The sequence below is a fragment of the Schistocerca americana genome, unplaced genomic scaffold (genome assembly GCF_021461395.2).
Source record: "Schistocerca americana isolate TAMUIC-IGC-003095 unplaced genomic scaffold, iqSchAmer2.1 HiC_scaffold_241, whole genome shotgun sequence".
Taxonomy (NCBI): Eukaryota; Metazoa; Arthropoda; class Insecta; order Orthoptera; family Acrididae; genus Schistocerca; species Schistocerca americana.
Window position 1 is genome coordinate 83,324 of NW_025725952.1, and position 22,545 is coordinate 105,868.

The 22,545-nt window shown below is 54.7% G+C and overlaps 55 non-coding genes across 55 annotated transcripts; 44 read left to right on the forward strand and 11 right to left on the reverse strand.

Moving 5' to 3' along the window:
- Positions 1-187: 187 nt before the first annotated feature.
- Trnag-ucc lies at positions 188-259 on the reverse strand. The gene has a single exon. It is a non-coding gene; the product is annotated as a tRNA-Gly (tRNA).
- Positions 260-600: 341 nt separating this feature from the next.
- Positions 601-671, forward strand: Trnag-gcc. The gene has a single exon. It is a non-coding gene; the product is annotated as a tRNA-Gly (tRNA).
- Positions 672-964: 293 nt separating this feature from the next.
- Positions 965-1,037, forward strand: Trnam-cau. Its single transcript has one exon. It is a non-coding gene; the product is annotated as a tRNA-Met (tRNA).
- Positions 1,038-1,318: 281 nt separating this feature from the next.
- Trnae-uuc lies at positions 1,319-1,390 on the forward strand. The gene has a single exon. It is a non-coding gene; the product is annotated as a tRNA-Glu (tRNA).
- Positions 1,391-1,588: 198 nt separating this feature from the next.
- Positions 1,589-1,662, forward strand: Trnai-aau. The gene has a single exon. It is a non-coding gene; the product is annotated as a tRNA-Ile (tRNA).
- A 576-nt stretch (positions 1,663-2,238) lies between these two features.
- Positions 2,239-2,310, reverse strand: Trnag-ucc. Its single transcript has one exon. It is a non-coding gene; the product is annotated as a tRNA-Gly (tRNA).
- Positions 2,311-2,651: 341 nt separating this feature from the next.
- On the forward strand, positions 2,652-2,722 carry Trnag-gcc. The gene has a single exon. It is a non-coding gene; the product is annotated as a tRNA-Gly (tRNA).
- A 293-nt stretch (positions 2,723-3,015) lies between these two features.
- On the forward strand, positions 3,016-3,088 carry Trnam-cau. The gene has a single exon. It is a non-coding gene; the product is annotated as a tRNA-Met (tRNA).
- Positions 3,089-3,369: 281 nt separating this feature from the next.
- Trnae-uuc lies at positions 3,370-3,441 on the forward strand. Its single transcript has one exon. It is a non-coding gene; the product is annotated as a tRNA-Glu (tRNA).
- A 198-nt stretch (positions 3,442-3,639) lies between these two features.
- On the forward strand, positions 3,640-3,713 carry Trnai-aau. Its single transcript has one exon. It is a non-coding gene; the product is annotated as a tRNA-Ile (tRNA).
- Positions 3,714-4,289: 576 nt separating this feature from the next.
- Positions 4,290-4,361, reverse strand: Trnag-ucc. Its single transcript has one exon. It is a non-coding gene; the product is annotated as a tRNA-Gly (tRNA).
- Positions 4,362-4,692: 331 nt separating this feature from the next.
- Trnag-gcc lies at positions 4,693-4,763 on the forward strand. The gene has a single exon. It is a non-coding gene; the product is annotated as a tRNA-Gly (tRNA).
- A 293-nt stretch (positions 4,764-5,056) lies between these two features.
- Positions 5,057-5,129, forward strand: Trnam-cau. The gene has a single exon. It is a non-coding gene; the product is annotated as a tRNA-Met (tRNA).
- Positions 5,130-5,410: 281 nt separating this feature from the next.
- Positions 5,411-5,482, forward strand: Trnae-uuc. The gene has a single exon. It is a non-coding gene; the product is annotated as a tRNA-Glu (tRNA).
- Positions 5,483-5,680: 198 nt separating this feature from the next.
- On the forward strand, positions 5,681-5,754 carry Trnai-aau. The gene has a single exon. It is a non-coding gene; the product is annotated as a tRNA-Ile (tRNA).
- Positions 5,755-6,341: 587 nt separating this feature from the next.
- Positions 6,342-6,413, reverse strand: Trnag-ucc. The gene has a single exon. It is a non-coding gene; the product is annotated as a tRNA-Gly (tRNA).
- A 341-nt stretch (positions 6,414-6,754) lies between these two features.
- Positions 6,755-6,825, forward strand: Trnag-gcc. Its single transcript has one exon. It is a non-coding gene; the product is annotated as a tRNA-Gly (tRNA).
- Positions 6,826-7,118: 293 nt separating this feature from the next.
- Trnam-cau lies at positions 7,119-7,191 on the forward strand. Its single transcript has one exon. It is a non-coding gene; the product is annotated as a tRNA-Met (tRNA).
- Positions 7,192-7,471: 280 nt separating this feature from the next.
- On the forward strand, positions 7,472-7,543 carry Trnae-uuc. Its single transcript has one exon. It is a non-coding gene; the product is annotated as a tRNA-Glu (tRNA).
- A 198-nt stretch (positions 7,544-7,741) lies between these two features.
- On the forward strand, positions 7,742-7,815 carry Trnai-aau. The gene has a single exon. It is a non-coding gene; the product is annotated as a tRNA-Ile (tRNA).
- A 586-nt stretch (positions 7,816-8,401) lies between these two features.
- Trnag-ucc lies at positions 8,402-8,473 on the reverse strand. The gene has a single exon. It is a non-coding gene; the product is annotated as a tRNA-Gly (tRNA).
- Positions 8,474-8,814: 341 nt separating this feature from the next.
- Trnag-gcc lies at positions 8,815-8,885 on the forward strand. Its single transcript has one exon. It is a non-coding gene; the product is annotated as a tRNA-Gly (tRNA).
- A 293-nt stretch (positions 8,886-9,178) lies between these two features.
- Trnam-cau lies at positions 9,179-9,251 on the forward strand. The gene has a single exon. It is a non-coding gene; the product is annotated as a tRNA-Met (tRNA).
- Positions 9,252-9,532: 281 nt separating this feature from the next.
- Positions 9,533-9,604, forward strand: Trnae-uuc. The gene has a single exon. It is a non-coding gene; the product is annotated as a tRNA-Glu (tRNA).
- A 198-nt stretch (positions 9,605-9,802) lies between these two features.
- Trnai-aau lies at positions 9,803-9,876 on the forward strand. Its single transcript has one exon. It is a non-coding gene; the product is annotated as a tRNA-Ile (tRNA).
- A 576-nt stretch (positions 9,877-10,452) lies between these two features.
- On the reverse strand, positions 10,453-10,524 carry Trnag-ucc. Its single transcript has one exon. It is a non-coding gene; the product is annotated as a tRNA-Gly (tRNA).
- A 341-nt stretch (positions 10,525-10,865) lies between these two features.
- Positions 10,866-10,936, forward strand: Trnag-gcc. The gene has a single exon. It is a non-coding gene; the product is annotated as a tRNA-Gly (tRNA).
- A 293-nt stretch (positions 10,937-11,229) lies between these two features.
- On the forward strand, positions 11,230-11,302 carry Trnam-cau. Its single transcript has one exon. It is a non-coding gene; the product is annotated as a tRNA-Met (tRNA).
- A 281-nt stretch (positions 11,303-11,583) lies between these two features.
- On the forward strand, positions 11,584-11,655 carry Trnae-uuc. The gene has a single exon. It is a non-coding gene; the product is annotated as a tRNA-Glu (tRNA).
- A 198-nt stretch (positions 11,656-11,853) lies between these two features.
- Trnai-aau lies at positions 11,854-11,927 on the forward strand. Its single transcript has one exon. It is a non-coding gene; the product is annotated as a tRNA-Ile (tRNA).
- A 576-nt stretch (positions 11,928-12,503) lies between these two features.
- On the reverse strand, positions 12,504-12,575 carry Trnag-ucc. Its single transcript has one exon. It is a non-coding gene; the product is annotated as a tRNA-Gly (tRNA).
- A 341-nt stretch (positions 12,576-12,916) lies between these two features.
- Positions 12,917-12,987, forward strand: Trnag-gcc. The gene has a single exon. It is a non-coding gene; the product is annotated as a tRNA-Gly (tRNA).
- A 293-nt stretch (positions 12,988-13,280) lies between these two features.
- Trnam-cau lies at positions 13,281-13,353 on the forward strand. Its single transcript has one exon. It is a non-coding gene; the product is annotated as a tRNA-Met (tRNA).
- Positions 13,354-13,634: 281 nt separating this feature from the next.
- Trnae-uuc lies at positions 13,635-13,706 on the forward strand. The gene has a single exon. It is a non-coding gene; the product is annotated as a tRNA-Glu (tRNA).
- Positions 13,707-13,904: 198 nt separating this feature from the next.
- On the forward strand, positions 13,905-13,978 carry Trnai-aau. The gene has a single exon. It is a non-coding gene; the product is annotated as a tRNA-Ile (tRNA).
- Positions 13,979-14,554: 576 nt separating this feature from the next.
- Trnag-ucc lies at positions 14,555-14,626 on the reverse strand. Its single transcript has one exon. It is a non-coding gene; the product is annotated as a tRNA-Gly (tRNA).
- A 341-nt stretch (positions 14,627-14,967) lies between these two features.
- On the forward strand, positions 14,968-15,038 carry Trnag-gcc. The gene has a single exon. It is a non-coding gene; the product is annotated as a tRNA-Gly (tRNA).
- Positions 15,039-15,331: 293 nt separating this feature from the next.
- On the forward strand, positions 15,332-15,404 carry Trnam-cau. The gene has a single exon. It is a non-coding gene; the product is annotated as a tRNA-Met (tRNA).
- Positions 15,405-15,685: 281 nt separating this feature from the next.
- On the forward strand, positions 15,686-15,757 carry Trnae-uuc. Its single transcript has one exon. It is a non-coding gene; the product is annotated as a tRNA-Glu (tRNA).
- Positions 15,758-15,955: 198 nt separating this feature from the next.
- Trnai-aau lies at positions 15,956-16,029 on the forward strand. Its single transcript has one exon. It is a non-coding gene; the product is annotated as a tRNA-Ile (tRNA).
- Positions 16,030-16,615: 586 nt separating this feature from the next.
- Trnag-ucc lies at positions 16,616-16,687 on the reverse strand. Its single transcript has one exon. It is a non-coding gene; the product is annotated as a tRNA-Gly (tRNA).
- A 341-nt stretch (positions 16,688-17,028) lies between these two features.
- Positions 17,029-17,099, forward strand: Trnag-gcc. The gene has a single exon. It is a non-coding gene; the product is annotated as a tRNA-Gly (tRNA).
- A 293-nt stretch (positions 17,100-17,392) lies between these two features.
- Positions 17,393-17,465, forward strand: Trnam-cau. Its single transcript has one exon. It is a non-coding gene; the product is annotated as a tRNA-Met (tRNA).
- Positions 17,466-17,746: 281 nt separating this feature from the next.
- On the forward strand, positions 17,747-17,818 carry Trnae-uuc. The gene has a single exon. It is a non-coding gene; the product is annotated as a tRNA-Glu (tRNA).
- A 198-nt stretch (positions 17,819-18,016) lies between these two features.
- Positions 18,017-18,090, forward strand: Trnai-aau. Its single transcript has one exon. It is a non-coding gene; the product is annotated as a tRNA-Ile (tRNA).
- Positions 18,091-18,670: 580 nt separating this feature from the next.
- Trnag-ucc lies at positions 18,671-18,742 on the reverse strand. Its single transcript has one exon. It is a non-coding gene; the product is annotated as a tRNA-Gly (tRNA).
- Positions 18,743-19,083: 341 nt separating this feature from the next.
- Trnag-gcc lies at positions 19,084-19,154 on the forward strand. Its single transcript has one exon. It is a non-coding gene; the product is annotated as a tRNA-Gly (tRNA).
- A 293-nt stretch (positions 19,155-19,447) lies between these two features.
- Trnam-cau lies at positions 19,448-19,520 on the forward strand. The gene has a single exon. It is a non-coding gene; the product is annotated as a tRNA-Met (tRNA).
- Positions 19,521-19,801: 281 nt separating this feature from the next.
- Positions 19,802-19,873, forward strand: Trnae-uuc. The gene has a single exon. It is a non-coding gene; the product is annotated as a tRNA-Glu (tRNA).
- A 198-nt stretch (positions 19,874-20,071) lies between these two features.
- Trnai-aau lies at positions 20,072-20,145 on the forward strand. The gene has a single exon. It is a non-coding gene; the product is annotated as a tRNA-Ile (tRNA).
- Positions 20,146-20,723: 578 nt separating this feature from the next.
- Positions 20,724-20,795, reverse strand: Trnag-ucc. Its single transcript has one exon. It is a non-coding gene; the product is annotated as a tRNA-Gly (tRNA).
- A 341-nt stretch (positions 20,796-21,136) lies between these two features.
- On the forward strand, positions 21,137-21,207 carry Trnag-gcc. The gene has a single exon. It is a non-coding gene; the product is annotated as a tRNA-Gly (tRNA).
- Positions 21,208-21,500: 293 nt separating this feature from the next.
- Trnam-cau lies at positions 21,501-21,573 on the forward strand. Its single transcript has one exon. It is a non-coding gene; the product is annotated as a tRNA-Met (tRNA).
- A 281-nt stretch (positions 21,574-21,854) lies between these two features.
- Positions 21,855-21,926, forward strand: Trnae-uuc. Its single transcript has one exon. It is a non-coding gene; the product is annotated as a tRNA-Glu (tRNA).
- Positions 21,927-22,124: 198 nt separating this feature from the next.
- Trnai-aau lies at positions 22,125-22,198 on the forward strand. Its single transcript has one exon. It is a non-coding gene; the product is annotated as a tRNA-Ile (tRNA).
- Positions 22,199-22,545: the final 347 nt, after the last annotated feature.

Sequence of the window (22,545 nt, forward strand, 5' to 3'; positions counted from 1 at the left end):
TCAGTCGTTTCTCGTGCTTGTCGTTTTGATATAGGCCGATTTGAGAGCGTCAGCTCTCGCGTCAGCTGAGCAAAGTCGAGACAAGTCGAGACACACTAAGGGCTGGTATGCAGCGAGTAAGAGGGCGAAAAAACAATAGTTTAAGAGCGCGTGGCAAAAGTACTCATACGCGAAATTAAAAGCCTGCTGCGGTGGCCGGGAATCGAACCCGGATCAACTGCTTGGAAGGCAACTATGCTGACCATTACACCACCACCGCACAAGCGAGCGCCCCGCCACCGCGCTGAGTCGGCTTCCCGCCTGTCGGCAGCGGCCGAAGGTGATCGTACCCGGCAGGCGCATTTCGAGGCAGGCTAGGGGAGCACATCCAGACGCATTCGGACAGCGTATCCGCGCACATTTCGCATCCTTTGGCAAGAGTCGGCGCCGGCGGCGCAAGAGTACGCAGAGGACCGCGTTCTGGCGGCATCTTTAAGCAGTGCAGTGCAGGATTCAGCGTCTGCAGCATCTTCTCCACAGAATGCTACGGCGCTTGACGGCAGTCCCACTTTCCCTTGAGACATCTGCTCGGGAAGCAGCGTGAAGGTACCGCTGGCCCGAGCATCGGTGGTTCAGTGGTAGAATGCTCGCCTGCCACGCGGGCGGCCCGGGTTCGATTCCCGGCCGATGCATCATTTTGTTTTTTCTCCGGTAGGGGTGCTGCGTGTCTTTCGCACTCGAACTGCGTGAGCCATGAGAATGAACCGCGGGATTCCGTGTGGAAAGAACCAATCATGCAGCGCGGACGACTGCTCGTTTGGACTCCTGCGTGCTATTGTACATACTGGCGTCGGCCTAGCATCGCAAGTTGCCTGCCGCGCCGTGAATGCACGTGTAGCAACAGAAAAAATGAGCCAGGGAGTGCAGACTCTCTACCACTTGTATTCGGTACTTACCAAGATTCCAGAAGGTCTAACGATCGCCTGCCTCGGTAGCGCAGTAGGCAGCGCGTAAGTCTCATAATCTTAAGGTCGTGAGTTCGATCCTCACCCGGGGCATCTAATTTTCTGTGACTGAAGGTGGTGCTGTTGCTAGGGCGCCAACTTATTTCTTGTTTGTTATCCGCAACGTTTCAACGCTTCAGCGGGAAAATGTTTACTTCCTGTTATTGCTACATACAGCTTCCCTATTCCTCTTCTCCCAGCAGAGCATGAAGCCAAAAGCATTGCTCTGCGACGTTTGAGGTGCGCGCCTTGCCAGTCAGTATGTGCAAAGATGCTCGCAAAGAGAGCGACAATGCGACAAGCGACCGTACGAACGGTCGAATGAAACGGCCGCATCCGGTGTGGTCTAGTGGCTAGGATACCTGGCTTTCACCCAGGAGGCCCGGGTTCGATTCCCGGTACCGGAACGGAATTTTTTCCACACGAATCGTGACAAGTTTGAGCTGTCCGAGCGGCCGTTTCCCGTCCTGCTCGCAATATAGCTACTGTTTCGTGACCGTCAGCAGAATATAGACTAGGGAAGCAGACACACGACGACCATAGGAATGGTGTATGGCTTCATGCCACCTGATTCCAGCGTAGGGCTGAGCAACTGCATCTGCCGAGGCCCGTTAGCTCAGTTGGTTAGAGCGTCGTGCTAATAACGCGAAGGTCGTGGGTTCGATCCCCCCACGGGCCACTTCTCTTTTACTACTGCGAAAAGGCAGCGCCGATTTCAGCTGGCGAGTGTGATGACCAAATGATCATCACCCTGCGTGGAAGTTGACAGAGGATCCGAACCCGACTCGTCGGGAAGCACTACAGCATTCACTCGGCAATGGCCATAATATCTTGAATACACTGGTTAGAGAAAATGTCCGATTGCCGATGCGTAACAACTTTGGCCCTTGTCAGTACTTGGGCGGGTGAGCGCATGGGAACACAGGGCAGTATTGGCAGTTTTACTTCCTATTTTTGTTTCTCCTTTGTTTTCGGAGCTACAGCCCGATTCGGCCAGGGAGACGCCACCGTGAAATGAAGGGGGCGTGCTGTGTGTCCATCGCCTCGCCTCGCCTCTCCTTACCTCTCTCAGTCGTTTCTCGTGCTTGTCGTTTTGATATAGGCCGATTTGAGAGCGTCAGCTCTCGCGTCAGCTGAGCAAAGTCGAGACAAGTCGAGACACACTAAGGGCTGGTATGCAGCGAGTAAGAGGGCGAAAAAACAATAGTTTAAGAGCGCGTGGCAAAAGTACTCATACGCGAAATTAAAAGCCTGCTGCGGTGGCCGGGAATCGAACCCGGATCAACTGCTTGGAAGGCAACTATGCTGACCATTACACCACCACCGCACAAGCGAGCGCCCCGCCACCGCGCTGAGTCGGCTTCCCGCCTGTCGGCAGCGGCCGAAGGTGATCGTACCCGGCAGGCGCATTTCGAGGCAGGCTAGGGGAGCACATCCAGACGCATTCGGACAGCGTATCCGCGCACATTTCGCATCCTTTGGCAAGAGTCGGCGCCGGCGGCGCAAGAGTACGCAGAGGACCGCGTTCTGGCGGCATCTTTAAGCAGTGCAGTGCAGGATTCAGCGTCTGCAGCATCTTCTCCACAGAATGCTACGGCGCTTGACGGCAGTCCCACTTTCCCTTGAGACATCTGCTCGGGAAGCAGCGTGAAGGTACCGCTGGCCCGAGCATCGGTGGTTCAGTGGTAGAATGCTCGCCTGCCACGCGGGCGGCCCGGGTTCGATTCCCGGCCGATGCATCATTTTGTTTTTTCTCCGGTAGGGGTGCTGCGTGTCTTTCGCACTCGAACTGCGTGAGCCATGAGAATGAACCGCGGGATTCCGTGTGGAAAGAACCAATCATGCAGCGCGGACGACTGCTCGTTTGGACTCCTGCGTGCTATTGTACATACTGGCGTCGGCCTAGCATCGCAAGTTGCCTGCCGCGCCGTGAATGCACGTGTAGCAACAGAAAAAATGAGCCAGGGAGTGCAGACTCTCTACCACTTGTATTCGGTACTTACCAAGATTCCAGAAGGTCTAACGATCGCCTGCCTCGGTAGCGCAGTAGGCAGCGCGTAAGTCTCATAATCTTAAGGCCGTGAGTTCGATCCTCACCCGGGGCATCTAATTTTCTGTGACTGAAGGTGGTGCTGTTGCTAGGGCGCCAACTTATTTCTTGTTTGTTATCCGCAACGTTTCAACGCTTCAGCGGGAAAATGTTTACTTCCTGTTATTGCTACATACAGCTTCCCTATTCCTCTTCTCCCAGCAGAGCATGAAGCCAAAAGCATTGCTCTGCGACGTTTGAGGTGCGCGCCTTGCCAGTCAGTATGTGCAAAGATGCTCGCAAAGAGAGCGACAATGCGACAAGCGACCGTACGAACGGTCGAATGAAACGGCCGCATCCGGTGTGGTCTAGTGGCTAGGATACCTGGCTTTCACCCAGGAGGCCCGGGTTCGATTCCCGGTACCGGAACGGAATTTTTTCCACACGAATCGTGACAAGTTTGAGCTGTCCGAGCGGCCGTTTCCCGTCCTGCTCGCAATATAGCTACTGTTTCGTGACCGTCAGCAGAATATAGACTAGGGAAGCAGACACACGACGACCATAGGAATGGTGTATGGCTTCATGCCACCTGATTCCAGCGTAGGGCTGAGCAACTGCATCTGCCGAGGCCCGTTAGCTCAGTTGGTTAGAGCGTCGTGCTAATAACGCGAAGGTCGTGGGTTCGATCCCCCCACGGGCCACTTCTCTTTTACTACTGCGAAAAGGCAGCGCCGATTTCAGCTGGCGAGTGTGATGACCAAATGATCATCACCCTGCGTGGAAGTTGACAGAGGATCCGAACCCGACTCGTCGGGAAGCACTACAGCATTCACTCGGCAATGGCCATAATATCTTGAATACACTGGTTAGAGAAAATGTCCGATTGCCGATGCGTAACAACTTTGGCCCTTGTCAGTACTTGGGCGGGTGAGCGCATGGGAACACAGGGCAGTATTGGCAGTTTTACTTCCTATTTTTGTTTCTCCTTTGTTTTCGGAGCTACAGCCCGATTCGGCCAGGGAGACGCCACCGTGAAATGAAGGGGGCGTGCTGTGTGTCCATCGCCTCGCCTCGCCTCTCCTTACCTCTCTCAGTCGTTTCTCGTGCTTGTCGTTTTGATATAGGCCGATTTGAGAGCGTCAGCTCTCGCGTCAGCTGAGCAAAGTCGAGACAAGTCGAGACACACTAAGGGCTGGTATGCAGCGAGTAAGAGGGCGAAAAAACAATAGTTTAAGAGCGCGTGGCAAAAGTACTCATACGCGAAATTAAAAGCCTGCTGCGGTGGCCGGGAATCGAACCCGGATCAACTGCTTGGAAGGCAACTATGCTGACCATTACACCACCACCGCACAAGCGAGCGCCCCGCCACCGCGCTGAGTCGGCTTCCCGCCTGTCGGCAGCGGCCGAAGGTGATCGTACCCGGCAGGCGCATTTCGAGGCAGGCTAGGGGAGCACATCCAGACGCATTCGGACAGCGTATCCGCGCACATTTCGCATCCTTTGGCAAGAGTCGGCGCCGGCGGCGCAAGAGTACGCAGAGGACCGCGTTCTGGCGGCATCTTTAAGCAGTGCAGTGCAGGATTCAGCGTCTGCAGCATCTTCTCCACAGAATGCTACGGCGCTTGACGGCAGTCCCACTTTCCCTTGAGACATCTGCTCGGGAAGCAGCGTGAAGCCCGAGCATCGGTGGTTCAGTGGTAGAATGCTCGCCTGCCACGCGGGCGGCCCGGGTTCGATTCCCGGCCGATGCATCATTTTGTTTTTTCTCCGGTAGGGGTGCTGCGTGTCTTTCGCACTCGAACTGCGTGAGCCATGAGAATGAACCGCGGGATTCCGTGTGGAAAGAACCAATCATGCAGCGCGGACGACTGCTCGTTTGGACTCCTGCGTGCTATTGTACATACTGGCGTCGGCCTAGCATCGCAAGTTGCCTGCCGCGCCGTGAATGCACGTGTAGCAACAGAAAAAATGAGCCAGGGAGTGCAGACTCTCTACCACTTGTATTCGGTACTTACCAAGATTCCAGAAGGTCTAACGATCGCCTGCCTCGGTAGCGCAGTAGGCAGCGCGTAAGTCTCATAATCTTAAGGTCGTGAGTTCGATCCTCACCCGGGGCATCTAATTTTCTGTGACTGAAGGTGGTGCTGTTGCTAGGGCGCCAACTTATTTCTTGTTTGTTATCCGCAACGTTTCAACGCTTCAGCGGGAAAATGTTTACTTCCTGTTATTGCTACATACAGCTTCCCTATTCCTCTTCTCCCAGCAGAGCATGAAGCCAAAAGCATTGCTCTGCGACGTTTGAGGTGCGCGCCTTGCCAGTCAGTATGTGCAAAGATGCTCGCAAAGAGAGCGACAATGCGACAAGCGACCGTACGAACGGTCGAATGAAACGGCCGCATCCGGTGTGGTCTAGTGGCTAGGATACCTGGCTTTCACCCAGGAGGCCCGGGTTCGATTCCCGGTACCGGAACGGAATTTTTTCCACACGAATCGTGACAAGTTTGAGCTGTCCGAGCGGCCGTTTCCCGTCCTGCTCGCAATATAGCTACTGTTTCGTGACCGTCAGCAGAATATAGACTAGGGAAGCAGACACACGACGACCATAGGAATGGTGTATGGCTTCATGCCACCTGATTCCAGCGTAGGGCTGAGCAACTGCATCTGCCGAGGCCCGTTAGCTCAGTTGGTTAGAGCGTCGTGCTAATAACGCGAAGGTCGTGGGTTCGATCCCCCCACGGGCCACTTCTCTTTTACTACTGCGAAAAGGCAGCGCCGATTTCAGCTGGCGAGTGTGATGACCAAATGATCATCACCCTGCGTGGAAGTTGACAGAGGATCCGAACCCGACTCGTCGGGAAGCACTACAGCATTCACTCGGCAATGGCCATAATATCTTGAATACACTGGTTAGAGAAAATGAAAGAAAATGTCCGATTGCCGATGCGTAACAACTTTGGCCCTTGTCAGTACTTGGGCGGGTGAGCGCATGGGAACACAGGGCAGTATTGGCAGTTATTACTTCCTATTTTTGTTTCTCCTTTGTTTTCGGAGCTACAGCCCGATTCGGCCAGGGAGACGCCACCGTGAAATGAAGGGGGCGTGCTGTGTGTCCATCGCCTCGCCTCGCCTCTCCTTACCTCTCTCAGTCGTTTCTCGTGCTTGTCGTTTTGATATAGGCCGATTTGAGAGCGTCAGCTCTCGCGTCAGCTGAGCAAAGTCGAGACAAGTCGAGACACACTAAGGGCTGGTATGCAGCGAGTAAGAGGGCGAAAAAACAATAGTTTAAGAGCGCGTGGCAAAAGTACTCATACGCGAAATTAAAAGCCTGCTGCGGTGGCCGGGAATCGAACCCGGATCAACTGCTTGGAAGGCAACTATGCTGACCATTACACCACCACCGCACAAGCGAGCGCCCCGCCACCGCGCTGAGTCGGCTTCCCGCCTGTCGGCAGCGGCCGAAGGTGATCGTACCCGGCAGGCGCATTTCGAGGCAGGCTAGGGGAGCACATCCAGACGCATTCGGACAGCGTATCCGCGCACATTTCGCATCCTTTGGCAAGAGTCGGCGCCGGCGGCGCAAGAGTACGCAGAGGACCGCGTTCTGGCGGCATCTTTAAGCAGTGCAGTGCAGGATTCAGCGTCTGCAGCATCTTCTCCACAGAATGCTACGGCGCTTGACGGCAGTCCCACTTTCCCTTGAGACATCTGCTCGGGAAGCAGCGTGAAGGTACCGCTGGCCCGAGCATCGGTGGTTCAGTGGTAGAATGCTCGCCTGCCACGCGGGCGGCCCGGGTTCGATTCCCGGCCGATGCATCATTTTGTTTTTTCTCCGGTAGGGGTGCTGCGTGTCTTTCGCACTCGAACTGCGTGAGCCATGAGAATGAACCGCGGGATTCCGTGTGGAAAGAACCAATCATGCAGCGCGGACGACTGCTCGTTTGGACTCCTGCGTGCTATTGTACATACTGGCGTCGGCCTAGCATCGCAAGTTGCCTGCCGCGCCGTGAATGCACGTGTAGCAACAGAAAAAATGAGCCAGGGAGTGCAGACTCTCTACCACTTGTATTCGGTACTTACCAAGATTCCAGAAGGTCTAACGATCGCCTGCCTCGGTAGCGCAGTAGGCAGCGCGTAAGTCTCATAATCTTAAGGTCGTGAGTTCGATCCTCACCCGGGGCATCTAATTTTCTGTGACTGAAGGTGGTGCTGTTGCTAGGGCGCCAACTTATTTCTTGTTTGTTATCCGCAACGTTTCAACGCTTCAGCGGGAAATGTTTACTTCCTGTTATTGCTACATACAGCTTCCCTATTCCTCTTCTCCCAGCAGAGCATGAAGCCAAAAGCATTGCTCTGCGACGTTTGAGGTGCGCGCCTTGCCAGTCAGTATGTGCAAAGATGCTCGCAAAGAGAGCGACAATGCGACAAGCGACCGTACGAACGGTCGAATGAAACGGCCGCATCCGGTGTGGTCTAGTGGCTAGGATACCTGGCTTTCACCCAGGAGGCCCGGGTTCGATTCCCGGTACCGGAACGGAATTTTTTCCACACGAATCGTGACAAGTTTGAGCTGTCCGAGCGGCCGTTTCCCGTCCTGCTCGCAATATAGCTACTGTTTCGTGACCGTCAGCAGAATATAGACTAGGGAAGCAGACACACGACGACCATAGGAATGGTGTATGGCTTCATGCCACCTGATTCCAGCGTAGGGCTGAGCAACTGCATCTGCCGAGGCCCGTTAGCTCAGTTGGTTAGAGCGTCGTGCTAATAACGCGAAGGTCGTGGGTTCGATCCCCCCACGGGCCACTTCTCTTTTACTACTGCGAAAAGGCAGCGCCGATTTCAGCTGGCGAGTGTGATGACCAAATGATCATCACCCTGCGTGGAAGTTGACAGAGGATCCGAACCCGACTCGTCGGGAAGCACTACAGCATTCACTCGGCAATGGCCATAATATCTTGAATACACTGGTTAGAGAAAATGAAAGAAAATGTCCGATTGCCGATGCGTAACAACTTTGGCCCTTGTCAGTACTTGGGCGGGTGAGCGCATGGGAACACAGGGCAGTATTGGCAGTTTTACTTCCTATTTTTGTTTCTCCTTTGTTTTCGGAGCTACAGCCCGATTCGGCCAGGGAGACGCCACCGTGAAATGAAGGGGGCGTGCTGTGTGTCCATCGCCTCGCCTCGCCTCTCCTTACCTCTCTCAGTCGTTTCTCGTGCTTGTCGTTTTGATATAGGCCGATTTGAGAGCGTCAGCTCTCGCGTCAGCTGAGCAAAGTCGAGACAAGTCGAGACACACTAAGGGCTGGTATGCAGCGAGTAAGAGGGCGAAAAAACAATAGTTTAAGAGCGCGTGGCAAAAGTACTCATACGCGAAATTAAAAGCCTGCTGCGGTGGCCGGGAATCGAACCCGGATCAACTGCTTGGAAGGCAACTATGCTGACCATTACACCACCACCGCACAAGCGAGCGCCCCGCCACCGCGCTGAGTCGGCTTCCCGCCTGTCGGCAGCGGCCGAAGGTGATCGTACCCGGCAGGCGCATTTCGAGGCAGGCTAGGGGAGCACATCCAGACGCATTCGGACAGCGTATCCGCGCACATTTCGCATCCTTTGGCAAGAGTCGGCGCCGGCGGCGCAAGAGTACGCAGAGGACCGCGTTCTGGCGGCATCTTTAAGCAGTGCAGTGCAGGATTCAGCGTCTGCAGCATCTTCTCCACAGAATGCTACGGCGCTTGACGGCAGTCCCACTTTCCCTTGAGACATCTGCTCGGGAAGCAGCGTGAAGGTACCGCTGGCCCGAGCATCGGTGGTTCAGTGGTAGAATGCTCGCCTGCCACGCGGGCGGCCCGGGTTCGATTCCCGGCCGATGCATCATTTTGTTTTTTCTCCGGTAGGGGTGCTGCGTGTCTTTCGCACTCGAACTGCGTGAGCCATGAGAATGAACCGCGGGATTCCGTGTGGAAAGAACCAATCATGCAGCGCGGACGACTGCTCGTTTGGACTCCTGCGTGCTATTGTACATACTGGCGTCGGCCTAGCATCGCAAGTTGCCTGCCGCGCCGTGAATGCACGTGTAGCAACAGAAAAAATGAGCCAGGGAGTGCAGACTCTCTACCACTTGTATTCGGTACTTACCAAGATTCCAGAAGGTCTAACGATCGCCTGCCTCGGTAGCGCAGTAGGCAGCGCGTAAGTCTCATAATCTTAAGGTCGTGAGTTCGATCCTCACCCGGGGCATCTAATTTTCTGTGACTGAAGGTGGTGCTGTTGCTAGGGCGCCAACTTATTTCTTGTTTGTTATCCGCAACGTTTCAACGCTTCAGCGGGAAAATGTTTACTTCCTGTTATTGCTACATACAGCTTCCCTATTCCTCTTCTCCCAGCAGAGCATGAAGCCAAAAGCATTGCTCTGCGACGTTTGAGGTGCGCGCCTTGCCAGTCAGTATGTGCAAAGATGCTCGCAAAGAGAGCGACAATGCGACAAGCGACCGTACGAACGGTCGAATGAAACGGCCGCATCCGGTGTGGTCTAGTGGCTAGGATACCTGGCTTTCACCCAGGAGGCCCGGGTTCGATTCCCGGTACCGGAACGGAATTTTTTCCACACGAATCGTGACAAGTTTGAGCTGTCCGAGCGGCCGTTTCCCGTCCTGCTCGCAATATAGCTACTGTTTCGTGACCGTCAGCAGAATATAGACTAGGGAAGCAGACACACGACGACCATAGGAATGGTGTATGGCTTCATGCCACCTGATTCCAGCGTAGGGCTGAGCAACTGCATCTGCCGAGGCCCGTTAGCTCAGTTGGTTAGAGCGTCGTGCTAATAACGCGAAGGTCGTGGGTTCGATCCCCCCACGGGCCACTTCTCTTTTACTACTGCGAAAAGGCAGCGCCGATTTCAGCTGGCGAGTGTGATGACCAAATGATCATCACCCTGCGTGGAAGTTGACAGAGGATCCGAACCCGACTCGTCGGGAAGCACTACAGCATTCACTCGGCAATGGCCATAATATCTTGAATACACTGGTTAGAGAAAATGTCCGATTGCCGATGCGTAACAACTTTGGCCCTTGTCAGTACTTGGGCGGGTGAGCGCATGGGAACACAGGGCAGTATTGGCAGTTTTACTTCCTATTTTTGTTTCTCCTTTGTTTTCGGAGCTACAGCCCGATTCGGCCAGGGAGACGCCACCGTGAAATGAAGGGGGCGTGCTGTGTGTCCATCGCCTCGCCTCGCCTCTCCTTACCTCTCTCAGTCGTTTCTCGTGCTTGTCGTTTTGATATAGGCCGATTTGAGAGCGTCAGCTCTCGCGTCAGCTGAGCAAAGTCGAGACAAGTCGAGACACACTAAGGGCTGGTATGCAGCGAGTAAGAGGGCGAAAAAACAATAGTTTAAGAGCGCGTGGCAAAAGTACTCATACGCGAAATTAAAAGCCTGCTGCGGTGGCCGGGAATCGAACCCGGATCAACTGCTTGGAAGGCAACTATGCTGACCATTACACCACCACCGCACAAGCGAGCGCCCCGCCACCGCGCTGAGTCGGCTTCCCGCCTGTCGGCAGCGGCCGAAGGTGATCGTACCCGGCAGGCGCATTTCGAGGCAGGCTAGGGGAGCACATCCAGACGCATTCGGACAGCGTATCCGCGCACATTTCGCATCCTTTGGCAAGAGTCGGCGCCGGCGGCGCAAGAGTACGCAGAGGACCGCGTTCTGGCGGCATCTTTAAGCAGTGCAGTGCAGGATTCAGCGTCTGCAGCATCTTCTCCACAGAATGCTACGGCGCTTGACGGCAGTCCCACTTTCCCTTGAGACATCTGCTCGGGAAGCAGCGTGAAGGTACCGCTGGCCCGAGCATCGGTGGTTCAGTGGTAGAATGCTCGCCTGCCACGCGGGCGGCCCGGGTTCGATTCCCGGCCGATGCATCATTTTGTTTTTTCTCCGGTAGGGGTGCTGCGTGTCTTTCGCACTCGAACTGCGTGAGCCATGAGAATGAACCGCGGGATTCCGTGTGGAAAGAACCAATCATGCAGCGCGGACGACTGCTCGTTTGGACTCCTGCGTGCTATTGTACATACTGGCGTCGGCCTAGCATCGCAAGTTGCCTGCCGCGCCGTGAATGCACGTGTAGCAACAGAAAAAATGAGCCAGGGAGTGCAGACTCTCTACCACTTGTATTCGGTACTTACCAAGATTCCAGAAGGTCTAACGATCGCCTGCCTCGGTAGCGCAGTAGGCAGCGCGTAAGTCTCATAATCTTAAGGTCGTGAGTTCGATCCTCACCCGGGGCATCTAATTTTCTGTGACTGAAGGTGGTGCTGTTGCTAGGGCGCCAACTTATTTCTTGTTTGTTATCCGCAACGTTTCAACGCTTCAGCGGGAAAATGTTTACTTCCTGTTATTGCTACATACAGCTTCCCTATTCCTCTTCTCCCAGCAGAGCATGAAGCCAAAAGCATTGCTCTGCGACGTTTGAGGTGCGCGCCTTGCCAGTCAGTATGTGCAAAGATGCTCGCAAAGAGAGCGACAATGCGACAAGCGACCGTACGAACGGTCGAATGAAACGGCCGCATCCGGTGTGGTCTAGTGGCTAGGATACCTGGCTTTCACCCAGGAGGCCCGGGTTCGATTCCCGGTACCGGAACGGAATTTTTTCCACACGAATCGTGACAAGTTTGAGCTGTCCGAGCGGCCGTTTCCCGTCCTGCTCGCAATATAGCTACTGTTTCGTGACCGTCAGCAGAATATAGACTAGGGAAGCAGACACACGACGACCATAGGAATGGTGTATGGCTTCATGCCACCTGATTCCAGCGTAGGGCTGAGCAACTGCATCTGCCGAGGCCCGTTAGCTCAGTTGGTTAGAGCGTCGTGCTAATAACGCGAAGGTCGTGGGTTCGATCCCCCCACGGGCCACTTCTCTTTTACTACTGCGAAAAGGCAGCGCCGATTTCAGCTGGCGAGTGTGATGACCAAATGATCATCACCCTGCGTGGAAGTTGACAGAGGATCCGAACCCGACTCGTCGGGAAGCACTACAGCATTCACTCGGCAATGGCCATAATATCTTGAATACACTGGTTAGAGAAAATGTCCGATTGCCGATGCGTAACAACTTTGGCCCTTGTCAGTACTTGGGCGGGTGAGCGCATGGGAACACAGGGCAGTATTGGCAGTTTTACTTCCTATTTTTGTTTCTCCTTTGTTTTCGGAGCTACAGCCCGATTCGGCCAGGGAGACGCCACCGTGAAATGAAGGGGGCGTGCTGTGTGTCCATCGCCTCGCCTCGCCTCTCCTTACCTCTCTCAGTCGTTTCTCGTGCTTGTCGTTTTGATATAGGCCGATTTGAGAGCGTCAGCTCTCGCGTCAGCTGAGCAAAGTCGAGACAAGTCGAGACACACTAAGGGCTGGTATGCAGCGAGTAAGAGGGCGAAAAAACAATAGTTTAAGAGCGCGTGGCAAAAGTACTCATACGCGAAATTAAAAGCCTGCTGCGGTGGCCGGGAATCGAACCCGGATCAACTGCTTGGAAGGCAACTATGCTGACCATTACACCACCACCGCACAAGCGAGCGCCCCGCCACCGCGCTGAGTCGGCTTCCCGCCTGTCGGCAGCGGCCGAAGGTGATCGTACCCGGCAGGCGCATTTCGAGGCAGGCTAGGGGAGCACATCCAGACGCATTCGGACAGCGTATCCGCGCACATTTCGCATCCTTTGGCAAGAGTCGGCGCCGGCGGCGCAAGAGTACGCAGAGGACCGCGTTCTGGCGGCATCTTTAAGCAGTGCAGTGCAGGATTCAGCGTCTGCAGCATCTTCTCCACAGAATGCTACGGCGCTTGACGGCAGTCCCACTTTCCCTTGAGACATCTGCTCGGGAAGCAGCGTGAAGGTACCGCTGGCCCGAGCATCGGTGGTTCAGTGGTAGAATGCTCGCCTGCCACGCGGGCGGCCCGGGTTCGATTCCCGGCCGATGCATCATTTTGTTTTTTCTCCGGTAGGGGTGCTGCGTGTCTTTCGCACTCGAACTGCGTGAGCCATGAGAATGAACCGCGGGATTCCGTGTGGAAAGAACCAATCATGCAGCGCGGACGACTGCTCGTTTGGACTCCTGCGTGCTATTGTACATACTGGCGTCGGCCTAGCATCGCAAGTTGCCTGCCGCGCCGTGAATGCACGTGTAGCAACAGAAAAAATGAGCCAGGGAGTGCAGACTCTCTACCACTTGTATTCGGTACTTACCAAGATTCCAGAAGGTCTAACGATCGCCTGCCTCGGTAGCGCAGTAGGCAGCGCGTAAGTCTCATAATCTTAAGGTCGTGAGTTCGATCCTCACCCGGGGCATCTAATTTTCTGTGACTGAAGGTGGTGCTGTTGCTAGGGCGCCAACTTATTTCTTGTTTGTTATCCGCAACGTTTCAACGCTTCAGCGGGAAAATGTTTACTTCCTGTTATTGCTACATACAGCTTCCCTATTCCTCTTCTCCCAGCAGAGCATGAAGCCAAAAGCATTGCTCTGCGACGTTTGAGGTGCGCGCCTTGCCAGTCAGTATGTGCAAAGATGCTCGCAAAGAGAGCGACAATGCGACAAGCGACCGTACGAACGGTCGAATGAAACGGCCGCATCCGGTGTGGTCTAGTGGCTAGGATACCTGGCTTTCACCCAGGAGGCCCGGGTTCGATTCCCGGTACCGGAACGGAATTTTTTCCACACGAATCGTGACAAGTTTGAGCTGTCCGAGCGGCCGTTTCCCGTCCTGCTCGCAATATAGCTACTGTTTCGTGACCGTCAGCAGAATATAGACTAGGGAAGCAGACACACGACGACCATAGGAATGGTGTATGGCTTCATGCCACCTGATTCCAGCGTAGGGCTGAGCAACTGCATCTGCCGAGGCCCGTTAGCTCAGTTGGTTAGAGCGTCGTGCTAATAACGCGAAGGTCGTGGGTTCGATCCCCCCACGGGCCACTTCTCTTTTACTACTGCGAAAAGGCAGCGCCGATTTCAGCTGGCGAGTGTGATGACCAAATGATCATCACCCTGCGTGGAAGTTGACAGAGGATCCGAACCCGACTCGTCGGAAGCACTACAGCATTCACTCGGCAATGGCCATAATATCTTGAATACACTGGTTAGGAGAAAATGTCCGATTGCCGATGCGTAACAACTTTGGCCCTTGTCAGTACTTGGGCGGGTGAGCGCATGGGAACACAGGGCAGTATTGGCAGTTTTACTTCCTATTTTTGTTTCTCCTTTGTTTTCGGAGCTACAGCCCGATTCGGCCAGGGAGACGCCACCGTGAAATGAAGGGGGCGTGCTGTGTGTCCATCGCCTCGCCTCGCCTCTCCTTACCTCTCTCAGTCGTTTCTCGTGCTTGTCGTTTTGATATAGGCCGATTTGAGAGCGTCAGCTCTCGCGTCAGCTGAGCAAAGTCGAGACAAGTCGAGACACACTAAGGGCTGGTATGCAGCGAGTAAGAGGGCGAAAAAACAATAGTTTAAGAGCGCGTGGCAAAAGTACTCATACGCGAAATTAAAAGCCTGCTGCGGTGGCCGGGAATCGAACCCGGATCAACTGCTTGGAAGGCAACTATGCTGACCATTACACCACCACCGCACAAGCGAGCGCCCCGCCACCGCGCTGAGTCGGCTTCCCGCCTGTCGGCAGCGGCCGAAGGTGATCGTACCCGGCAGGCGCATTTCGAGGCAGGCTAGGGGAGCACATCCAGACGCATTCGGACAGCGTATCCGCGCACATTTCGCATCCTTTGGCAAGAGTCGGCGCCGGCGGCGCAAGAGTACGCAGAGGACCGCGTTCTGGCGGCATCTTTAAGCAGTGCAGTGCAGGATTCAGCGTCTGCAGCATCTTCTCCACAGAATGCTACGGCGCTTGACGGCAGTCCCACTTTCCCTTGAGACATCTGCTCGGGAAGCAGCGTGAAGGTACCGCTGGCCCGAGCATCGGTGGTTCAGTGGTAGAATGCTCGCCTGCCACGCGGGCGGCCCGGGTTCGATTCCCGGCCGATGCATCATTTTGTTTTTTCTCCGGTAGGGGTGCTGCGTGTCTTTCGCACTCGAACTGCGTGAGCCATGAGAATGAACCGCGGGATTCCGTGTGGAAAGAACCAATCATGCAGCGCGGACGACTGCTCGTTTGGACTCCTGCGTGCTATTGTACATACTGGCGTCGGCCTAGCATCGCAAGTTGCCTGCCGCGCCGTGAATGCACGTGTAGCAACAGAAAAAATGAGCCAGGGAGTGCAGACTCTCTACCTCTTGTATTCGGTACTTACCAAGATTCCAGAAGGTCTAACGATCGCCTGCCTCGGTAGCGCAGTAGGCAGCGCGTAAGTCTCATAATCTTAAGGTCGTGAGTTCGATCCTCACCCGGGGCATCTAATTTTCTGTGACTGAAGGTGGTGCTGTTGCTAGGGCGCCAACTTATTTCTTGTTTGTTATCCGCAACGTTTCAACGCTTCAGCGGGAAAATGTTTACTTCCTGTTATTGCTACATACAGCTTCCCTATTCCTCTTCTCCCAGCAGAGCATGAAGCCAAAAGCATTGCTCTGCGACGTTTGAGGTGCGCGCCTTGCCAGTCAGTATGTGCAAAGATGCTCGCAAAGAGAGCGACAATGCGACAAGCGACCGTACGAACGGTCGAATGAAACGGCCGCATCCGGTGTGGTCTAGTGGCTAGGATACCTGGCTTTCACCCAGGAGGCCCGGGTTCGATTCCCGGTACCGGAACGGAATTTTTTCCACACGAATCGTGACAAGTTTGAGCTGTCCGAGCGGCCGTTTCCCGTCCTGCTCGCAATATAGCTACTGTTTCGTGACCGTCAGCAGAATATAGACTAGGGAAGCAGACACACGACGACCATAGGAATGGTGTATGGCTTCATGCCACCTGATTCCAGCGTAGGGCTGAGCAACTGCATCTGCCGAGGCCCGTTAGCTCAGTTGGTTAGAGCGTCGTGCTAATAACGCGAAGGTCGTGGGTTCGATCCCCCCACGGGCCACTTCTCTTTTACTACTGCGAAAAGGCAGCGCCGATTTCAGCTGGCGAGTGTGATGACCAAATGATCATCACCCTGCGTGGAAGTTGACAGAGGATCCGAACCCGACTCGTCGGGAAGCACTACAGCATTCACTCGGCAATGGCCATAATATCTTGAATACACTGGTTAGAGAAAATGAAAGAAAATGTCCGATTGCCGATGCGTAACAACTTTGGCCCTTGTCAGTACTTGGGCGGGTGAGCGCATGGGAACACAGGGCAGTATTGGCAGTTTTACTTCCTATTTTTGTTTCTCCTTTGTTTTCGGAGCTACAGCCCGATTCGGCCAGGGAGACGCCACCGTGAAATGAAGGGGGCGTGCTGTGTGTCCATCGCCTCGCCTCGCCTCTCCTTACCTCTCTCAGTCGTTTCTCGTGCTTGTCGTTTTGATATAGGCCGATTTGAGAGCGTCAGCTCTCGCGTCAGCTGAGCAAAGTCGAGACAAGTCGAGACACACTAAGGGCTGGTATGCAGCGAGTAAGAGGGCGAAAAAACAATAGTTTAAGAGCGCGTGGCAAAAGTACTCATACGCGAAATTAAAAGCCTGCTGCGGTGGCCGGGAATCGAACCCGGATCAACTGCTTGGAAGGCAACTATGCTGACCATTACACCACCACCGCACAAGCGAGCGCCCCGCCACCGCGCTGAGTCGGCTTCCCGCCTGTCGGCAGCGGCCGAAGGTGATCGTACCCGGCAGGCGCATTTCGAGGCAGGCTAGGGGAGCACATCCAGACGCATTCGGACAGCGTATCCGCGCACATTTCGCATCCTTTGGCAAGAGTCGGCGCCGGCGGCGCAAGAGTACGCAGAGGACCGCGTTCTGGCGGCATCTTTAAGCAGTGCAGTGCAGGATTCAGCGTCTGCAGCATCTTCTCCACAGAATGCTACGGCGCTTGACGGCAGTCCCACTTTCCCTTGAGACATCTGCTCGGGAAGCAGCGTGAAGGTACCGCTGGCCCGAGCATCGGTGGTTCAGTGGTAGAATGCTCGCCTGCCACGCGGGCGGCCCGGGTTCGATTCCCGGCCGATGCATCATTTTGTTTTTTCTCCGGTAGGGGTGCTGCGTGTCTTTCGCACTCGAACTGCGTGAGCCATGAGAATGAACCGCGGGATTCCGTGTGGAAAGAACCAATCATGCAGCGCGGACGACTGCTCGTTTGGACTCCTGCGTGCTATTGTACATACTGGCGTCGGCCTAGCATCGCAAGTTGCCTGCCGCGCCGTGAATGCACGTGTAGCAACAGAAAAAATGAGCCAGGGAGTGCAGACTCTCTACCACTTGTATTCGGTACTTACCAAGATTCCAGAAGGTCTAACGATCGCCTGCCTCGGTAGCGCAGTAGGCAGCGCGTAAGTCTCATAATCTTAAGGTCGTGAGTTCGATCCTCACCCGGGGCATCTAATTTTCTGTGACTGAAGGTGGTGCTGTTGCTAGGGCGCCAACTTATTTCTTGTTTGTTATCCGCAACGTTTCAACGCTTCAGCGGGAAAATGTTTACTTCCTGTTATTGCTACATACAGCTTCCCTATTCCTCTTCTCCCAGCAGAGCATGAAGCCAAAAGCATTGCTCTGCGACGTTTGAGGTGCGCGCCTTGCCAGTCAGTATGTGCAAAGATGCTCGCAAAGAGAGCGACAATGCGACAAGCGACCGTACGAACGGTCGAATGAAACGGCCGCATCCGGTGTGGTCTAGTGGCTAGGATACCTGGCTTTCACCCAGGAGGCCCGGGTTCGATTCCCGGTACCGGAACGGAATTTTTTCCACACGAATCGTGACAAGTTTGAGCTGTCCGAGCGGCCGTTTCCCGTCCTGCTCGCAATATAGCTACTGTTTCGTGACCGTCAGCAGAATATAGACTAGGGAAGCAGACACACGACGACCATAGGAATGGTGTATGGCTTCATGCCACCTGATTCCAGCGTAGGGCTGAGCAACTGCATCTGCCGAGGCCCGTTAGCTCAGTTGGTTAGAGCGTCGTGCTAATAACGCGAAGGTCGTGGGTTCGATCCCCCCACGGGCCACTTCTCTTTTACTACTGCGAAAAGGCAGCGCCGATTTCAGCTGGCGAGTGTGATGACCAAATGATCATCACCCTGCGTGGAAGTTGACAGAGGATCCGAACCCGACTCGTCGGGAAGCACTACAGCATTCACTCGGCAATGGCCATAATATCTTGAATACACTGGTTAGAGAAAGAAAATGTCCGATTGCCGATGCGTAACAACTTTGGCCCTTGTCAGTACTTGGGCGGGTGAGCGCATGGGAACACAGGGCAGTATTGGCAGTTTTACTTCCTATTTTTGTTTCTCCTTTGTTTTCGGAGCTACAGCCCGATTCGGCCAGGGAGACGCCACCGTGAAATGAAGGGGGCGTGCTGTGTGTCCATCGCCTCGCCTCGCCTCTCCTTACCTCTCTCAGTCGTTTCTCGTGCTTGTCGTTTTGATATAGGCCGATTTGAGAGCGTCAGCTCTCGCGTCAGCTGAGCAAAGTCGAGACAAGTCGAGACACACTAAGGGCTGGTATGCAGCGAGTAAGAGGGCGAAAAAACAATAGTTTAAGAGCGCGTGGCAAAAGTACTCATACGCGAAATTAAAAGCCTGCTGCGGTGGCCGGGAATCGAACCCGGATCAACTGCTTGGAAGGCAACTATGCTGACCATTACACCACCACCGCACAAGCGAGCGCCCCGCCACCGCGCTGAGTCGGCTTCCCGCCTGTCGGCAGCGGCCGAAGGTGATCGTACCCGGCAGGCGCATTTCGAGGCAGGCTAGGGGAGCACATCCAGACGCATTCGGACAGCGTATCCGCGCACATTTCGCATCCTTTGGCAAGAGTCGGCGCCGGCGGCGCAAGAGTACGCAGAGGACCGCGTTCTGGCGGCATCTTTAAGCAGTGCAGTGCAGGATTCAGCGTCTGCAGCATCTTCTCCACAGAATGCTACGGCGCTTGACGGCAGTCCCACTTTCCCTTGAGACATCTGCTCGGGAAGCAGCGTGAAGGTACCGCTGGCCCGAGCATCGGTGGTTCAGTGGTAGAATGCTCGCCTGCCACGCGGGCGGCCCGGGTTCGATTCCCGGCCGATGCATCATTTTGTTTTTTCTCCGGTAGGGGTGCTGCGTGTCTTTCGCACTCGAACTGCGTGAGCCATGAGAATGAACCGCGGGATTCCGTGTGGAAAGAACCAATCATGCAGCGCGGACGACTGCTCGTTTGGACTCCTGCGTGCTATTGTACATACTGGCGTCGGCCTAGCATCGCAAGTTGCCTGCCGCGCCGTGAATGCACGTGTAGCAACAGAAAAAATGAGCCAGGGAGTGCAGACTCTCTACCACTTGTATTCGGTACTTACCAAGATTCCAGAAGGTCTAACGATCGCCTGCCTCGGTAGCGCAGTAGGCAGCGCGTAAGTCTCATAATCTTAAGGTCGTGAGTTCGATCCTCACCCGGGGCATCTAATTTTCTGTGACTGAAGGTGGTGCTGTTGCTAGGGCGCCAACTTATTTCTTGTTTGTTATCCGCAACGTTTCAACGCTTCAGCGGGAAAATGTTTACTTCCTGTTATTGCTACATACAGCTTCCCTATTCCTCTTCTCCCAGCAGAGCATGAAGCCAAAAGCATTGCTCTGCGACGTTTGAGGTGCGCGCCTTGCCAGTCAGTATGTGCAAAGATGCTCGCAAAGAGAGCGACAATGCGACAAGCGACCGTACGAACGGTCGAATGAAACGGCCGCATCCGGTGTGGTCTAGTGGCTAGGATACCTGGCTTTCACCCAGGAGGCCCGGGTTCGATTCCCGGTACCGGAACGGAATTTTTTCCACACGAATCGTGACAAGTTTGAGCTGTCCGAGCGGCCGTTTCCCGTCCTGCTCGCAATATAGCTACTGTTTCGTGACCGTCAGCAGAATATAGACTAGGGAAGCAGACACACGACGACCATAGGAATGGTGTATGGCTTCATGCCACCTGATTCCAGCGTAGGGCTGAGCAACTGCATCTGCCGAGGCCCGTTAGCTCAGTTGGTTAGAGCGTCGTGCTAATAACGCGAAGGTCGTGGGTTCGATCCCCCCACGGGCCACTTCTCTTTTACTACTGCGAAAAGGCAGCGCCGATTTCAGCTGGCGAGTGTGATGACCAAATGATCATCACCCTGCGTGGAAGTTGACAGAGGATCCGAACCCGACTCGTCGGGAAGCACTACAGCATTCACTCGGCAATGGCCATAATATCTTGAATACACTGGTTAGAGAGAAAATGTCCGATTGCCGATGCGTAACAACTTTGGCCCTTGTCAGTACTTGGGCGGGTGAGCGCATGGGAACACAGGGCAGTATTGGCAGTTTTACTTCCTATTTTTGTTTCTCCTTTGTTTTCGGAGCTACAGCCCGATTCGGCCAGGGAGACGCCACCGTGAAATGAAGGGGGCGTGCTGTGTGTCCATCGCCTCGCCTCGCCTCTCCTTACCTCTCTCAGTCGTTTCTCGTGCTTGTCGTTTTGATATAGGCCGATTTGAGAGCGTCAGCTCTCGCGTCAGCTGAGCAAAGTCGAGACAAGTCGAGACACACTAAGGGCTGGTATGCAGCGAGTAAGAGGGCGAAAAAACAATAGTTTAAGAGCGCGTGGCAAAAGTACTCATACGCGAAATTAAAAGCCTGCTGCGGTGGCCGGGAATCGAACCCGGATCAACTGCTTGGAAGGCAACTATGCTGACCATTACACCACCACCGCACAAGCGAGCGCCCCGCCACCGCGCTGAGTCGGCTTCCCGCCTGTCGGCAGCGGCCGAAGGTGATCGTACCCGGCAGGCGCATTTCGAGGCAGGCTAGGGGAGCACATCCAGACGCATTCGGACAGCGTATCCGCGCACATTTCGCATCCTTTGGCAAGAGTCGGCGCCGGCGGCGCAAGAGTACGCAGAGGACCGCGTTCTGGCGGCATCTTTAAGCAGTGCAGTGCAGGATTCAGCGTCTGCAGCATCTTCTCCACAGAATGCTACGGCGCTTGACGGCAGTCCCACTTTCCCTTGAGACATCTGCTCGGGAAGCAGCGTGAAGGTACCGCTGGCCCGAGCATCGGTGGTTCAGTGGTAGAATGCTCGCCTGCCACGCGGGCGGCCCGGGTTCGATTCCCGGCCGATGCATCATTTTGTTTTTTCTCCGGTAGGGGTGCTGCGTGTCTTTCGCACTCGAACTGCGTGAGCCATGAGAATGAACCGCGGGATTCCGTGTGGAAAGAACCAATCATGCAGCGCGGACGACTGCTCGTTTGGACTCCTGCGTGCTATTGTACATACTGGCGTCGGCCTAGCATCGCAAGTTGCCTGCCGCGCCGTGAATGCACGTGTAGCAACAGAAAAAATGAGCCAGGGAGTGCAGACTCTCTACCACTTGTATTCGGTACTTACCAAGATTCCAGAAGGTCTAACGATCGCCTGCCTCGGTAGCGCAGTAGGCAGCGCGTAAGTCTCATAATCTTAAGGTCGTGAGTTCGATCCTCACCCGGGGCATCTAATTTTCTGTGACTGAAGGTGGTGCTGTTGCTAGGGCGCCAACTTATTTCTTGTTTGTTATCCGCAACGTTTCAACGCTTCAGCGGGAAAATGTTTACTTCCTGTTATTGCTACATACAGCTTCCCTATTCCTCTTCTCCCAGCAGAGCATGAAGCCAAAAGCATTGCTCTGCGACGTTTGAGGTGCGCGCCTTGCCAGTCAGTATGTGCAAAGATGCTCGCAAAGAGAGCGACAATGCGACAAGCGACCGTACGAACGGTCGAATGAAACGGCCGCATCCGGTGTGGTCTAGTGGCTAGGATACCTGGCTTTCACCCAGGAGGCCCGGGTTCGATTCCCGGTACCGGAACGGAATTTTTTCCACACGAATCGTGACAAGTTTGAGCTGTCCGAGCGGCCGTTTCCCGTCCTGCTCGCAATATAGCTACTGTTTCGTGACCGTCAGCAGAATATAGACTAGGGAAGCAGACACACGACGACCATAGGAATGGTGTATGGCTTCATGCCACCTGATTCCAGCGTAGGGCTGAGCAACTGCATCTGCCGAGGCCCGTTAGCTCAGTTGGTTAGAGCGTCGTGCTAATAACGCGAAGGTCGTGGGTTCGATCCCCCCACGGGCCACTTCTCTTTTACTACTGCGAAAAGGCAGCGCCGATTTCAGCTGGCGAGTGTGATGACCAAATGATCATCACCCTGCGTGGAAGTTGACAGAGGATCCGAACCCGACTCGTCGGGAAGCACTACAGCATTCACTCGGCAATGGCCATAATATCTTGAATACACTGGTTAGAGAAAATGTCCGATTGCCGATGCGTAACAACTTTGGCCCTTGTCAGTACTTGGGCGGGTGAGCGCATGGGAACACAGGGCAGTATTGGCAGTTTTACTTCCTATTTTTGTTTCTCCTTTGTTTTCGGAGCTACAGCCCGATTCGGCCAGGGAGACGCCACCGTGAAATGAAGGGGGCG